This window comes from Chiloscyllium plagiosum, chromosome 36 (assembly GCF_004010195.1).
Source record: "Chiloscyllium plagiosum isolate BGI_BamShark_2017 chromosome 36, ASM401019v2, whole genome shotgun sequence".
Taxonomy (NCBI): Eukaryota; Metazoa; Chordata; class Chondrichthyes; order Orectolobiformes; family Hemiscylliidae; genus Chiloscyllium; species Chiloscyllium plagiosum.
The window spans coordinates 6,755,471-6,770,745 of NC_057745.1; the positions used below are offsets into that span (position 1 = coordinate 6,755,471).

At 40.6% G+C, this 15,275-nt stretch overlaps 1 protein-coding gene across 8 annotated transcripts in view; it reads right to left on the reverse strand.

The window, feature by feature from the left end:
- Positions 1 to 15,275, reverse strand: part of LOC122540917 (A-kinase anchor protein 13-like) — a 411,711-nt gene that overhangs the window by 307,357 nt on the left and 89,079 nt on the right. The window lies entirely within an intron of this gene.

Below are 15,275 nucleotides of genomic sequence, written 5' to 3' on the forward strand. Positions count from 1 at the left end.
AAGTTGCGCGAAAAGTTCAGCAGGTCTGACAGCATCTGTGGAGAGAAAGCAGAGTTAATGTTTCGGGTCCAGTAACCCTTCCTCAGAAGTGGCTTCACTGGATCCGAAATGTTAACTCTGATCTCCCTTCACAGATGCTGCCAGACCTGTTGAGCTTTTCCAGTAGCTTCTATTTCTGTTCCAATTAGAAGCTTGCCCAGCAGGTTGGGATTTGGGAAAGCTGTAAGAGCTGATGGAAACAGTGTCAGGAGCCACCCATTCATGGAAAGGAGCCTTGTTCTGGAGTTGCTGTTGCCTCTGTCATGATGCTGAGGTTGCATGGCCCTGGGACAGCCTGCTGGGCCCAATCAAAGAGTCTGCCAACAATTACTGGGCAACTTAGCCAAGGTGGCAGCCAAAGGCTACTAACCAAAACCCCAAAACCCCAATCCGAATCAGGATCCATCAGGAGAATGCAAAAAAGTTTAGCAGGGAGGAGCACAATATCAAATCTGTTCTTCAGTTACATTACAATGGCCACTACTTCCTTTTCCCTCATTCCAATTCACAAAGGCAGAGGAAAGAGGCCATTCTCAAAATACTTGAAAATATAAATATACACAGCTTCCTCTGACAAACCATTGCTTCCCCGACCAACAGCAGCTGGATTTATAACGAACTGAAATGTGTAATGTCAGAATCTTGTTTTTATGAACCACTGCCCCCTTTTTTTCTATGGATAGAATGGTTAGTTGTTAATTTGAATTTAAAATTACATACAGCCTTATATACAGACTGTAAAAAGGCAGTCCATCTGATGCACAAAGCGTATCAATATCAATCACAATATTGTGCAATAGTTTGCTTTATGGTTCTGATATGAGAGCATTAGATGACGGCACAAGCACGAACAGGGGAACAAGAAAACATTTTCAAATTAGTGAAATGTAAATTTGAAAGGGATCTTTAAATAATGATTAAAATAGGATTAATGTTTCAGTACCTTCTTATTTGGAAAGCAAGTAAAATCAAAAATTACTAGGGGTTCAAAATTTGATTGCAAGATACGGCAAGTGAGTTAGTGCACCAGAGAAATGTGGAGTTCTAAATATTTAAATTTTACTGCTCTTACATTTGATTGGATGGTTATTTTAGTTTTACTTAAGTAACACAGTATAACAGTTATCTTTCACATTTGGTGCCCAGGGCCAAAATGTGTAACGTTAAATTATATCAATTTTTTTTTACTTCCTTTTCAAAGGTTACCATAAATAGAAAGAGGCTGACAGTTATTTTCCAACTTATAGTTAGATAGTAGTCTTCAAAATGGATTTTGAAACATTGACTCTGCTTTTGCTCCACAGCTACTGCCAGACCCAAGGAGTTTTTCCAGCAATCTCTGTTTTTGTTTTCTGATTTCCAGCACAGGCAACTCTTCGTTTTTTGTTTTCTGAGGAAACCATGTTGACTTGATACATCAACTCAGGTGCTATTGCTACAAATGCTGCCAGAGTGGATGATGGTTGATCTGTATTTTCTGGGTTTATTTCATAATTTTCCTGATCCACTTTGAAGTAGCGCCATGAGATCTTGAACATCCACCCAAGCAGGGAGACATGGCTTTGGTTTGACATATCATCTGAAAGATGGCACATCTATTGGCATAGCCTGGTGTGGCCAGCTTTGACTTTTGAGCACATTCCCTGGCTTCAGCTAGTTGGGTCAAATAATCACCCCGGCACTCTGACATGTTTAGGGCAAGTACATAATTATTCTGAATCATGGAGTGAACATAGCATGCAAAGGACTGTAAACTATGTATCTGCAAATATCAAACATCATTGCCTTAGATCATAGAATCCTTACAATATGGAATCAGGCCATTGGCCCATCAATCCACACCAACCCTCCAAAGACTACCCCCACCCAGTCAGGAAGCTCATATTTTATGACGTCCACCTGGCTGACCTCATTATAATCATTACACTACCTAAGTAAACAAGGGAGGAGGAACTGAAAGATATGCAATAAAGAAAGCATGAAGCAAGGTGGGAGGAGGCTTATGTGAAGCACAAACACAGCTGTTGGGTGAAGAGACTGATTTCTGCGCTCTCATGCCACAAAGAAATGACCCATTAACCAGAGTTAAAATGCTCGTCTTATTTTCCGCATGCCACTGGATTCTTAAGCTTTTCCTCCAAGTGGTACAGCTGCAGGTTCTGCCTGCCTTAACATCTGTAAGGTGGACATTAATTAATTGCAGAAAAGTTAAAAATATAATTGAAATACCATGTTGCAACTAAACAGACTTGGGATGATACAGAAACATGACCACAAGCAGACAGAAATCAGGCTCGAGATCCACTGGGCTCTCCTTTGGACCTTAGAGGTAAAAACAATGACTGCAGATGCTGGAAACCAGATTCTGGATCAGTGGTGCTGGAAGAGCACAGCAATTCAGGCATTTGCTGCTCGTCGGATGCTGCCTGAATTGCTGTGCTCTTCCAGCACCACTGATCCAGAACCTTAGAGTACAGAGACCACCCGAAAGAGCAAATCTACAAACTGACTCTCTGTAACTAATACTAAGTGCCTTAGAATTCTGACAGATGCCTGCCAAGCCAATGAGCAGTACCGGTTAACCAGAACACTAAAAAGGAGTATGATGAAACCTCTTCACAGTCAGTGGCCTCCACAAATCTATGTCCCACACTCTGTATGAGGTTTGTGACCCTATGGTCAGCAATATCTTCAAAGTTACCAACATTCCTGACAGACCCCAACCCAAAATAAGCTGAAGATAGGAAAGTTACACCGAGGACCAGTGAAAATTCATTTGTAAATAATTACAAATGCTACAAATAGGATGGGGAAGTAGTGCTGTGACAAGCCCAATATAAAAGAGAAAGGCTGTATTTATATAGAAAATAAAACAAAGAATTGCAGATGCTCGAAATCTGAAACAAAAACAAATTCTTGGACGAACTCAGTAGTGTTATGAAGGAGGATCACTGGACTCGAAACATTAACTCTGTTTTCTTTCCAAAGATGCTGCCAGACCTGCTGAGTTTCTCTAGCAATTTCTGATTTTGGATTTCTCGGGGACTTTTCACAATCGACACACAGAATTTACTTTGCAGTCAATGAATTACTGTTGAAGTAAAAGTACTGCAAATGTTGGAGATTGGAAATAAAAACAGAAGGTGTTAGAGAGACTCAGCAGGTTCTGGCAGCATCTGTGGAGACAGAAACTGAGTTAACATCTCGAGTCTGATATTGAGATATTAAGGGGTTAATTTGCTCTGCTGATCTAAGAAATTGGATGCCCTGGGGGTAGGGTGGTAAGTTTCTCTGTCTTGCAGATACAATGTAAAAAATTCTACATTATCATCTCCTACTATTCAGAGTAAATTTACATTATCATCCTCTATTCAGAATCGATAAGAACACTGCAGTTAAAATTCTGACTATTCCCTGCAATCCAAAAAAAAACCCGATTTACACCAGATCTGGCCATTAAGGGATGATCTACATTACATTGTTTCTGGAGATAATCCAGTTACTTCATTGTGGCTTGAGTGGCATGTGACTGTGGGGGAGTGGTTGGGGGTTGTCTTGTGGGCATTACTGACTGTGATGTAGAAATTTTGGATAAAAGAACTATCCGTTTGTTCAGAGAGCTTCTCTTGGCACACTTTGCAAGCACTGTGTGGAGTATTAAGAGTTTCTCCACAGCTTGCACTGTACTTGCTTAATAAATTTTGACTGTTCACAGAAGTTGACCTATCAAGTGTATAAGAAATTCAAGAAAAAGAACCTAACAATATGACTCTAAGCAATTTTTGAAGTGTGGTTGCTGTTGCAATATTAGAAAAATCTCCATGCCATTTTGAATACTGCACATAGTTCTCCTTACTGGATAACATAAAGGATATGATTACCCTTGAGAGAGTTGAGAGTGAAGCAACATAATGATCCTAGGGTTCAAGAATTTAAGTTATGGGGAAAGATTAAGGAAGCTGGACTGATTTTCAGAAAAGAGCAGGGAGATCCAACTCATGTTTTCAAAGTCACGGAGAGAAAGTTGATCCATGCTAACTGTTAGCTGTGGCTTAGGTCTGTCCGAGAAGGATACACTACTCCAAACACTCGAAAGTTACAAATAGAAATTACGTCAGCAGGAACTTTTTGAACAGCTGTGCAGCTCTGTACTAAGAAGGTATTGGAGAATTTTCAGAATTCTTGAAACTCAGGCATCTATGTGTCAAGACCTGATAGCTACAGCTCATTGACACACTGCTGGATAAATGATGACTTTGTCATGTGCAGGACAAGTCTTTTTTTTGTTGAGAACTTGGTTTACAATAAAGTCAGATATTCGCCCTTTTGAAATAAGCAATACAGTATTTTGCAATATCCATTGTTAAAATAGACAGTGTAAGTGAAGCCAAACTTACAGCATAGAAACAGATGCAAGTCAGGTTTTATAGTCCATATGAATCTGCAAAATTCTGGACTTGACTTCAACTACTCTGATTATCTCAGTTGTTCTCCAAAGAACTCTTGCCATTTGCAATAATAACCACTGTTCTGTTATTACCAAGTAGGATCTGGCAGGGATGTCGGAGGTCAAGTGAAGCTAAATCACAGGCAGTGGTTATATCCTAAAGAATAAAAGGATGACAACTGGATGTCTAGGGAACAGGTAATCAGTATGTTGGAGTTTTGCAATGTGCCAGTTAGAATAAAGTTGGGATTCTGACTAGGAAACATTATGTACCTCGCATTGCACAGCCAGTGACAAAGAGGTCATTAGTATTTGCAGGAGATTTCCCTCCAAACAGATGTTTGAAGATCCCTACTTAAAAGCAGGAAGCAGGGTCAAGCTGCATCACCAGCAGAGTGACAGCATCATGTAACAATAATTACATTGTTAATTAGGACACTGGTTTCATCTCCATCAGTAATAATACCAGCAGTTTGTCAAGCACTAATGAACTGGAATGAGTATTAGTTCCAAATCTAACCAGACTTAAAATTACATTGGTACTGCAGCATGTTACATCATTCCTCCTTTGAGCTATTGGCAGAGTGCTCAATTTCCATTTACTGAACAAGTACAAAGCAGGTTCAGACTAATAGATAATAACCCTAAAGCCTTTCTATTGTCCCTATTCCCATCATCACCAGTGTATTCAAGATGTGGCTTATATTTAATAATAGGTTGTGACAGTGCTTAAATAAACATATACACACGACAGAACATTTCGTTTCTGCCACAAATCATCCTTCTCCAACAGGCTGCAATATTTGCTAAAACGCATTACTTCAGAATCACATTCAGGTGGCTGTTCTTCCTTGACATATTACATTAGTAGGTCATATCAGACAATGGAACAACACTGTGACTGCAGCCAATTCCAATTGTGTCCTCATTTGTACATCCTTGCAAAACATATTCCAGAATAAGCAGAGGAGAGCACAATCAGGACAAAAACATCTATGCCAAATAATGTTCTGTGCCTATCCCAGGACCAAAGCCACAGCAGGAACCTGAACGTAGCCCCTGAAACAGTTCAGCTAACTCAGCAAAATATAAAAATTGTGACTCAATTGATCTGCAATGTCGATCTTTTTACACTCAGCAACTCAACCGTAAAAGTTCTGTGCAGTAAAGATAAAGTTACCATAGCCCTACTGGACCATAGCACTGTTCTCTCATTAGAGAAATGACTGGTGGGGATTTACCCTAAGGGTCACCAGGCCACAGGCAAGGAAGAAGTTGAGAAGAGTCCTTCCTGGTAACTTCAGCCAATGCAGAATTGAACCCACACTGTTGGCATCACTCTGCAGCACAAACCAGCCATTCAGTCAACTGAGCTAAGTGACCCCCATCCATACAGTAATACCGAAAGGCTACTGTACATTTAATGAATTAAGATTTAAATGAATTAACTCAAAGTGCGAATTTAGAAACAAGTTTCAACTAACAATGAGAAGGAACATGTAATATTGATTTTTGTCATACCAGACCATTAATTTTCAAGTATATGAAGCAAGAGATGAATCACCCTTCTAGGCATTCACTGATTTTGATGCAAAAACTACAATAACAACTTGCGTTTAGATTACAGCTTTAATATAGCAACCTGTCTCAAAACATTTTGCAAAATCACTTAGAGTTTGACCCTGAACACATTAGAAGATAGTAGGGACAAGATGGTTAAAAAAGATTGATCGAAGAGGAAGGCTGTAAAATGGTAGAGGAGCAGAGAAACTTAGGGAGAGAATTGTCGATATTACAGGCATGTCAGACAGTGGGATGGCCACCAGTTGTAGAGCAGTTAAAAGCAGAAAGGCACAAGAAGCCACAATTGGAGGCACGCAGAGACACTGGAGTGCTGTGGTGTTGGTAATTACAGATGGAAACAAAGTATGCTGAGAGTGACTACCCGTGACATCAGGACAACATTCGATTGAGTGTGACATCAAGGAGCACGAGCAAACCTGGAGTCAATGGGAATCGACAGGGGGACGCTCCCCATGTTTAGAGTCAGACCTTGCACAAAGAAAGATGGTTGTGACTCTTGGAGGCCAATCATTTCAGCTTCAGCACATCTCTGTCATCTGGTCACTGAGGTCACCCTAAGGCCAGAAGTAAGGATGTTCACTGATTTTTACACAACCATTCTGTACCCATTCAGGACTTCTTAGATACTGAGGTCATTGTGTCCATTTTGCCCAGATCTAGACAACATCTTGGCTTGGGTTGACAAATGGAAAATAACATTCACTCCACACAAGTGCCAAGCAATGTCCAAGAGAGAATCTAATCATCACCTCTTGATGTTCAATGACATTACCATTGCTAATTACCCAATTATCAACATCCCAGAGCGTTACCATTGATCAGAAACTGAACTGAACTAGCCACATCCATACTAATGGCTACATCTAAAATCTTCAGGATCCACTCCCTCTACCACCAATGGAGAGTAGCAGCAATGCATACCATTTACAAAGTTCACTAACACAAATCATCAAATCTCCTTCTATGACACTCTCCAAACCTGTGACCTCTATAGTCCAAATGGGCAAGGACAGCCAATACATATGAACTTCATGAATTGCAAATTCCCCCTAAGCTACATATCATCCTGACTTGGAATGATATTATCATTCCTTCACCATCACCATCACTAGGGCAAAATCTAGGAACTCCCTCCCTCACAGCACTCTGGGTGTATCCACACCACATGACTGCCGTAGTTCAAGAAGGTTTACAACCATCTTCTCACGAGCCATTAACGGTGCACAATCAAGGCTGGCCCAGCCAGTGATGCCAACATCCCTGAATAAACTAAAAGTATAGAATAAGGCTACGATTTAAGAGATACCAATGGAGAAGTTCTAACAGACTCCATATTGGCACAGGGTATTCACTTTGTGTATGACTCTAAAGATCATGCAACTCTCTGCTTAGTTGACCTTGACCTCATCATCGTCTCACCACGTAGCCCACATGTCCCCATTAATCTGCCCTCCCAGACATCCCATACAGCCAACATTACCAATTATCAACTATATAGGGCTTGAATCTAACCATTGTCTCTTGACCCTGTCCAGCAAAAGAAAAATTTAACTTATACCCCTGTGACATTACCATCGTTTAAACTCCTATTAACAACATTTCATGAGTTTTGTTTTACTCCCCGTGGTATGTGGCATCTTGGGCTGACCAGGATGTCTGGCTGGTCCCTAGCTGCCCTTGAACTGAGTGGATTTCCAGGCCATTTCAGTTGAGAGTCAACCACATTACTGTGTTGCTGGAGTTACATGCAGGCCAGGCCAAACCAGGTGAGGATGGCAATTTCCATCCCTGAAGGTCATTAGTGAGCAAGTTTGGTTTCTCTGACAATCGGCAATAGATTTGTGATGATCAGTAGATTTGTAATTCCAGTTTGTTAAAAAAATTCCAAATTGTACAAGCTATTGTGGGTCCCTAGAACATAGTAACTGAGTTTCTACATTAATAGTTTAGCAATAAAACTACTAGGCCATCACCTGCAGCTACAACAGCAGGTCAGAGGCTTAGAATACTGTCACAGTTAACTCATCTCGTGATACTTCAAAATCCGTCCCGTACCTAGGAAGGTATATGTCAGGAGTGTGATGGATTAATTGACTGGATAAATGCTGTTCCAATGACAGTGAAGAAGCTGAATATCATCCTGGACAAAGCAGCCCACTTGACTGGCATCCCATTCACCATTTTCAGCATTCACCATGCAGGGACAACAGTTTGTACTACTTACAAGACGCACTCACAAAGGGTCCTCGGGCAACACCTTCCAATTCTGCATAATGCCCTGATAAGGAGGGGGGCAACAGATGCCTGGAAACTCCACCACCTGAAAACTCCCCTCCAAGTCACACATTATTCTGACTTGGCATGCCTTTACCTACTCTGGGTCAAATTCTTGGAGCTGCCTTCCCCATAGCACGGAGGGTCTTTGCATCTCAAGGCCGTAGCAGTTCAAGAACTCAACTCACTACCTACTCTCAGGTATGAGCAATAAATGCTGGCCTAATGCAAATGCCCACATTCCTCAAACAAATTTTAAAAAAGGAATTTTAATAGCAAAGCATTACCAGACCATAAGCCAATTTAATTCAGAGAGTGTGTGTTTGGACTTGAAGAGTGAAAGTGCTAACATAAGAATTAAGAAATGGGGAGATTTTAGAATGAATTTGCATCTATCCAAGAGTAGGAGACAAAGGTCTGACCAGCAGCCCCCTGTAATAGTCCAAGTGTATAGGCAAAAATGGCATAGATGAGGATTTCAGCAGAAAATAAGCTGAGGTAGGCAGAGAGATGAATCAGGTAACACTGGTGTTTTGAAGGTCACCTCAAAGTCAAATGCAACAACAACTTTGCAAAGAGAGTGAGATTCAGCCTTAAACAATGGACAGAGAGTGGTCCTACTATCATAACCAGCAACTCAGTTGTATCCATCAACACTTCCAAAAATGAAACGCTTTGTTGCTTAGGCAAGATTCATTCGTCATTTGAGTATGATTGCGGTTCACACTGAGTGACAACTACAGTCATGAATGCTGAATATAAGCAGGAGAAATCACCTTCTCTAGAAGAGAACTGTTTAGAGATGTGAATCAATATCTAGCAGCCATGACTATGCATTACAGCAGGTCTTGGCAGGTTGAAGAGAGGAGTAAGTGAGGACTGCAGATGCTGGAGATCAGAGCTGAAAATGTGTTGCTGGAAAAGCGCAGCAGGTCAGGCAGCATCCAGGGAACAGGAGAATCGACGTTTCAGGCATAAGCCCTTCTTCAGCCAGAGGAGTCCCAGCCAGAGACCAGATACAAGCACAGTGCAGAGTGTCTTACTGTGGATCTGCCTCAAACGAACTTCAGTTTCAAAACTATGACTGATAACATACAATAGGCTTTCAGGCTTAACAGTCCAAGCTCTGAAACCAAAACTTAGTTCAGCTTAGAGAGTCATAAAAGTGAAATGAAACCTGGTTTAGAATCATTTTACTAAAATTGATGTTTCAAGGAATTACTATTTACGTTACAACCCAAATACAATGTGAAGGTCAGCACCCCTTCAAATAGCCAAGAAAAAGTTAGTGAAATTCAATTTGCAATTGTTGGTGCTGAGCTGAAGTCTCTCTTTTCATGTAGACCAAGGCCCATTTAAAAAGACACTTTCTTCAGAAAGATGGGGTTGAATGGATATTATCTGGTTGTCATCTGGTACGTGGGTACACAGCCTGACAATGGAGAAGCTGATAGCAGGAGACTTTCCATTTCAATGTAACCCTCCCAGCAACTGAGCTGGGATCCAGGTTGATTCGAACACTGTCAGATGTTTTTCTTGAAAAAAAAATGCTTTTTCCAGTCTCTTGAATACCTGGCCCGAGCTATCCCATTGTTACACAATCAAATTAATTCTTCCCAAAAATAACAAGTTTGGAAGGATAAAAAGCGTCGACACACAGCGGAGTCATTTGCATGAGCCCACAGAGAAACCACTTCACTGAAATTCAACTTCAGAGCCTATACCACTGCATCAAAAATCACATTCCAAAAATACAGGCTTACCATTTCTCAATTCAGCTACTGTTGGTAGGGGTGCTGTGGCAATGATTAAAGCTGCCACTTACTGGAGCTGATATCCTTAGAGTTGCTGGCCTGTGATCAAGATCCTGGCACATAGATTGCTTAAAACCATCAACTGTGGGAGCAGAAGCAGGCCGTTCAACCCATCTAGTCCAGTCCAGTCCAGTCCAGTCCAGCATTCAGAGAGATCAGGGCTGATCTGATCACCCTCAATTCTACTTTTCTACATTTTCTCCATTCCCTTTTGTAAAAATTTCTCATCAACCTGCTCAGAGTTGTTATTACACAAGTCTGAAGTTGTAGGAGTTAAACTTTACTAATTAAACATTTATCTCAACCTTGAACAAACTTAACAATTTAGTCTCAACAGCCGTCTGCAGTAAAGAATTCCACAGATTCACTACTCACAGAAGAAATTCCTCATCTCTGTTTTAAATGCACAACCCCTTATCCTGAGATAATGACCTCCCGCCCTAGGCTCTCCCACAAGGAGAGCCAACGTTCCTGTATCAACCCTGTCAAATCCCTTCAGAATTTTGTACGTTTCAATAAGGGTAGCTCTCATTCTTCCATATTCTGTACAGACCCAACCTACCCAACTTCTCCTCAGAAGGTTCCTCCATACCTGGTATCTGCCTCATGAACCTTCTCTGGACTGTCTCCAATACCACAATACCTTTCCTTAGAAAAAGGGGCCCAAAATTGTTCACTGTATTCCAACTGTGGCCTGACTAGTGTCATACATAATTTTAGCAAAACTTCCCTACATTTATAATCCATTCCCTTTGATATAAAGTCCAACATTCCATTTGACTTCCCTATTACTCACTGAATTTGGACGCTAGCTTTTTGTGATTGATGCACGATGACTTTCTATCCCTCAGTTCTGTAGCTATCTGCAGTCTATCCCAAATTAAATAATATTCATCTCCGCCATTCATTTTGAATAAGGGTTACACTTGAAATGTTGACTTCACCACCTCCTGATGCTGCCTGTCTTGCTGTGTTCTTCTAGCCTCCTGCTGGTCTACCTTGCATTCCAGCATCTGCCTTTTTTTTTGCCTCTATTCCTTCTGCCAAAGTGTATAATGTCACATGCTCACACATTACATTCCATCTGCTAAAATTATGCCCACTCACTTAACCTAAATTCCTCTGCTGACTTTGTCAATCTCACCATTTGCCTTCCCATCTATTTTTGTCCCATCTGCAAACTTCGCTCTGGTACATTCACTTTTCTCATCTAAGCTATGAATATATACTGTAAATAATGGTGGCTCCAGCTCTGCTCCTTGTGGCACACTCAGAGTTACAAATACCATTCTCTAAATAGCTCCCTTATCCCACTCAATCTCCTATTAGATAACCAATCCTCAACCCAAGCTAATACATCAAGTCTAAGACCATAGGCTCTAATTTTAAGTATGTAAATATCTTCTGAAGATCAAAATATATTATATTCACTGCTCTTCTTTTATCTATCCCTCTTGTTACCTCCTCAAAGAATTCTAGTAGATCTGTCAGGCATAATTCCCCCTTCACAAAAGCATACAGACTCTGCTAAATGAGATCATATTTCTAAACACACTGCTATTATATGCTTAATAACATACTTTAATATATTAAGCAAAACACATATTAAGCTAACTGACCCATAGAATCCTGTTTTATTAAATCTTTTTCCATATTTAGCTAGAAGTGTTACACTGGCAGCTTGCCAATCTTCTGGGAAATTTCCAGAATTTAAGGATGCCTGGAAGATAGTGCATCCATTATCCCTGCAGCTACTTCCTAGGATGCATCCCCATCAGGTCCAAGGGCTATATTGATCTTTGGCTTCATTGGTTTCTTTAGTATTTTGCTTCTAGTGACAGGTATTGTATTTACTTCTTCGTTTTGCCTCATTAGCAGTTGTGAAATGCTACTAGTGGCTTCTAATGTGAAGATAGATACAAAATATTTATGTAGTTCATCTCCTGGTTCCTGTTCATATTTCTTTGAAGAGAAAATGAGGTCTGCAGATGCTGGAGATCAGAGATGGAAATGTGTTGCTGGAGAAGCGCAGCAGGTCAGGCAGCATCTAGGGAACAGGAGAATCGACGTTTCGGGCATTAGCCCTTCTTCAAACTTTCCTCATTCCTGAAGAAGGGCTAATGCCCGAAACGTCGATTCTCCTGTTCCCTAGATGCTGCCTGACCTGCTGCGCTTCTCCAGCAACACATTTCCATTCCTGTTCATATTTCTCCAGCCTCAATCTCTAAAACACCTATGTTCACTTTGATTCTCTCTTTCTTTTTATATATTCAAAGAAGCTCTTCTTGTCTGTTTGGATGTGACTTGCGAGTTTATTTTCTTCTACTTTGTTTTGGTCATTTTTGCTGGGTCTTTTTTTACCCTTTGATTAACTGTTAATCTTTGCCACATGATGTGTGTTTGTTTCTTTTAATCAGATGCTATCCTTAACTTTCTTGGCTAACCATGGTTGGCTAATCCCCTTCCTAGAATCCCTCTTCCAAACAGAAATACATCTGTGTCATGAGCCATAAATTATTTTCTTGAACGGCTGCAATTGTTCCACAATGTCTTTGCTCTCCTCTTCACTCCTGCAAGCTCTGCCCTCAATCCTTCATAACCATCCTTACTTAAGCTTAGCGTAAATGTTTCTGATGCAAGTTCCTTCTTAGCGAACTGATTGCTAAGTTCTACCACATTATAGTCACTACTTCTTCGGCGATCTTTTACTGACATAATTTTTTAAACCTGCCTCATTACACATCACCAGATCCAAAGTAGCTTGATCCCAGGTTGCAGCCATAATCTCTTGATCTAGGAAACTCAATGCTTCATTTTCCAATCCAACATCCCAATCTACATGAAGATTGAAGTCTATGATTAACGTACTGTATTTGTACACATTCTCATCATCTCCTGATTTAGCCTCTGTCCCATTGTATACCTACTGTTAAAGGACTACATAGATTACTCCTTTAAGGATTTTCTTTCCTTTCTACATATACCTCCACTTTATGAATTCTTATTCTTATGGATTCTGCATCTTTTGATTCAAGATTATTTCTTCCAATTGTACTTATTCCATCCCATAGCAACAATGTTACACCAGCATCTTTTCCTTCCTGCCTGTCCCTTTGAAAAAATCACATACTCCCAGCTGGTTCCTAGCTTTCAAGTTTAAATATAAGGAAGGCTTTGAGTCAGACTTCCTCAGTGGCAGAAGTCAGTCACAAAATCCAGCTGTCCCTAAACCAAATGAATAGAAGACCAACCCCATCTCTCCATTATAAAAGTAGATTTGTTCTGCGTTTTTCTCTTGCCTTAATGCACACTTTAAAATTACCTGACACAAATATGAAAGTATCACTGCTTCCGCAGGACACTCTCTCAAATTTTCGGAGCAAGAATTTCACTAAATAGGACTCCTAAACTAAAACAACGTACACCTGCAATACAAAGCAACAAAAAAGGAGGCCTGGTCCAAAAGTTCTTGAAAGGATTACTCAAAGCCTACTTATAAAAGTGACAATGAGCAAAGAATGGCTTTATAAATTTGGCTTATTTTGTTGAGGTTAAACTGAATAATACATACAGCAAAAACCACAGACAAAAATCAACTGAAGAGCGTGCACAGATACTAGCTGCAGCACACAGATCAGGAGATAACCATGATCAAACAGGTTCTTCAGAGTCCTTACCTCAAACTTCCTCAAAGTGGAAGTTCACTGCAAAAGAAACAGCTGGGTGCGTCAATTAATTTGTTTCCCCATCTTTAAAAGGAAATGCTTTAAAAGGACACTTTCCTCACCAAGTTCATATCTAAAAGGGCACTTTGTTCAGTTATTTACAAAAAAAGGGGCATGTATTATGGCAATTTTTTGGATGGAGGATTATGCAAACGATTTGACTCCTTACCTCATGTCCCACCCTCCCACACATCAAGAGTATCTTCCTCTTTAGCCCATCATCCAATGGCAAAGGAAGAGGAAGATCAACTTTCCTTTCTGAGGTTACAAGCAGACAGCTGCAATGAAAATGATGCCACATTCTTTTCCATGGGAATGGATGGGGAGTTGAGCCGTGGGATCAGAGTCCAAGCAACAGGATTGGTGAGATTTTATACTCAATACCTCGCATTTTCCAGGGCCAAGTTATGTGGTTGTTAAATCTCTGAAATTAAAAACAGTATTCAATCCCACAGGCACTTTGCTGTAAACAAGTTGATTTTAGTTTTTAAAACAAGTTGGCCCAGAATAACACAACCAACAGTTCAGGCATAGTAATGCTCGAGACTTGCTTGAACTAAAATTGACAGAGGGGGAAATTCAATTGTCACAACCGACCAGGGCAAAAAAAAAGACAAATAAAATCAGGGCACTGGTCAACACGGAACTGCTGGAATCATTTGCATCTCATCTTGCTCTCCACTCCTTGATTTGAAATAGTTGAGAGATTTACTGACAATTTAAACATTATGATGCCTAATCTACCCGCTGGTTAAGTATTTTCCAATTACTCCATGAGTAAAGACATATGTTCAAAATTTGTGAGAAGATTTGTAGCTCGGGTGCTCGTTGTTGTGGTTCTGTTCGCCGAGCTGGGAATTTGTGTTGCAGACGTTTCGTCCCCTGTCTAGGTGACATCCTCAGTGTTTGGGAGCCTCCTCTGAAGCGCTTCTGTGATGTTTCCTCCTGCATTTATAGTGGTTTATTTCTGCTGCTTCCAGTTGTCAGTTCCAGCTGGGTCCGCTGCAGTGGCTGGTATACTGGTCAACACAGGAATTCTTGGATATCATCAGAAATATACATATAGACAAGGAAGAAACTATGGTCTCATTCAATGTAACTGCACTGTTCACCTCTATCGACAAAACCCTAGCCAGAAAAACAATAGCCAATCTGCTGGACATACAGAACAGACAACAAGACGGGGAACCTATCAAGAAAGACTGCATACTCAAACTACTGGACCTGTGCCTCACAACACACTTCACATTCAACAACCAAATATATGAACAAATCAACGGCACACCCATGGGCTCACCCATCTCTGGACTCATAGCAGAAGCGGTTAATGCAAAGATTAGAACAAACAGTCTTACCGCAAATTCAACCCAAACTCTGGGTCAGATATGTAGA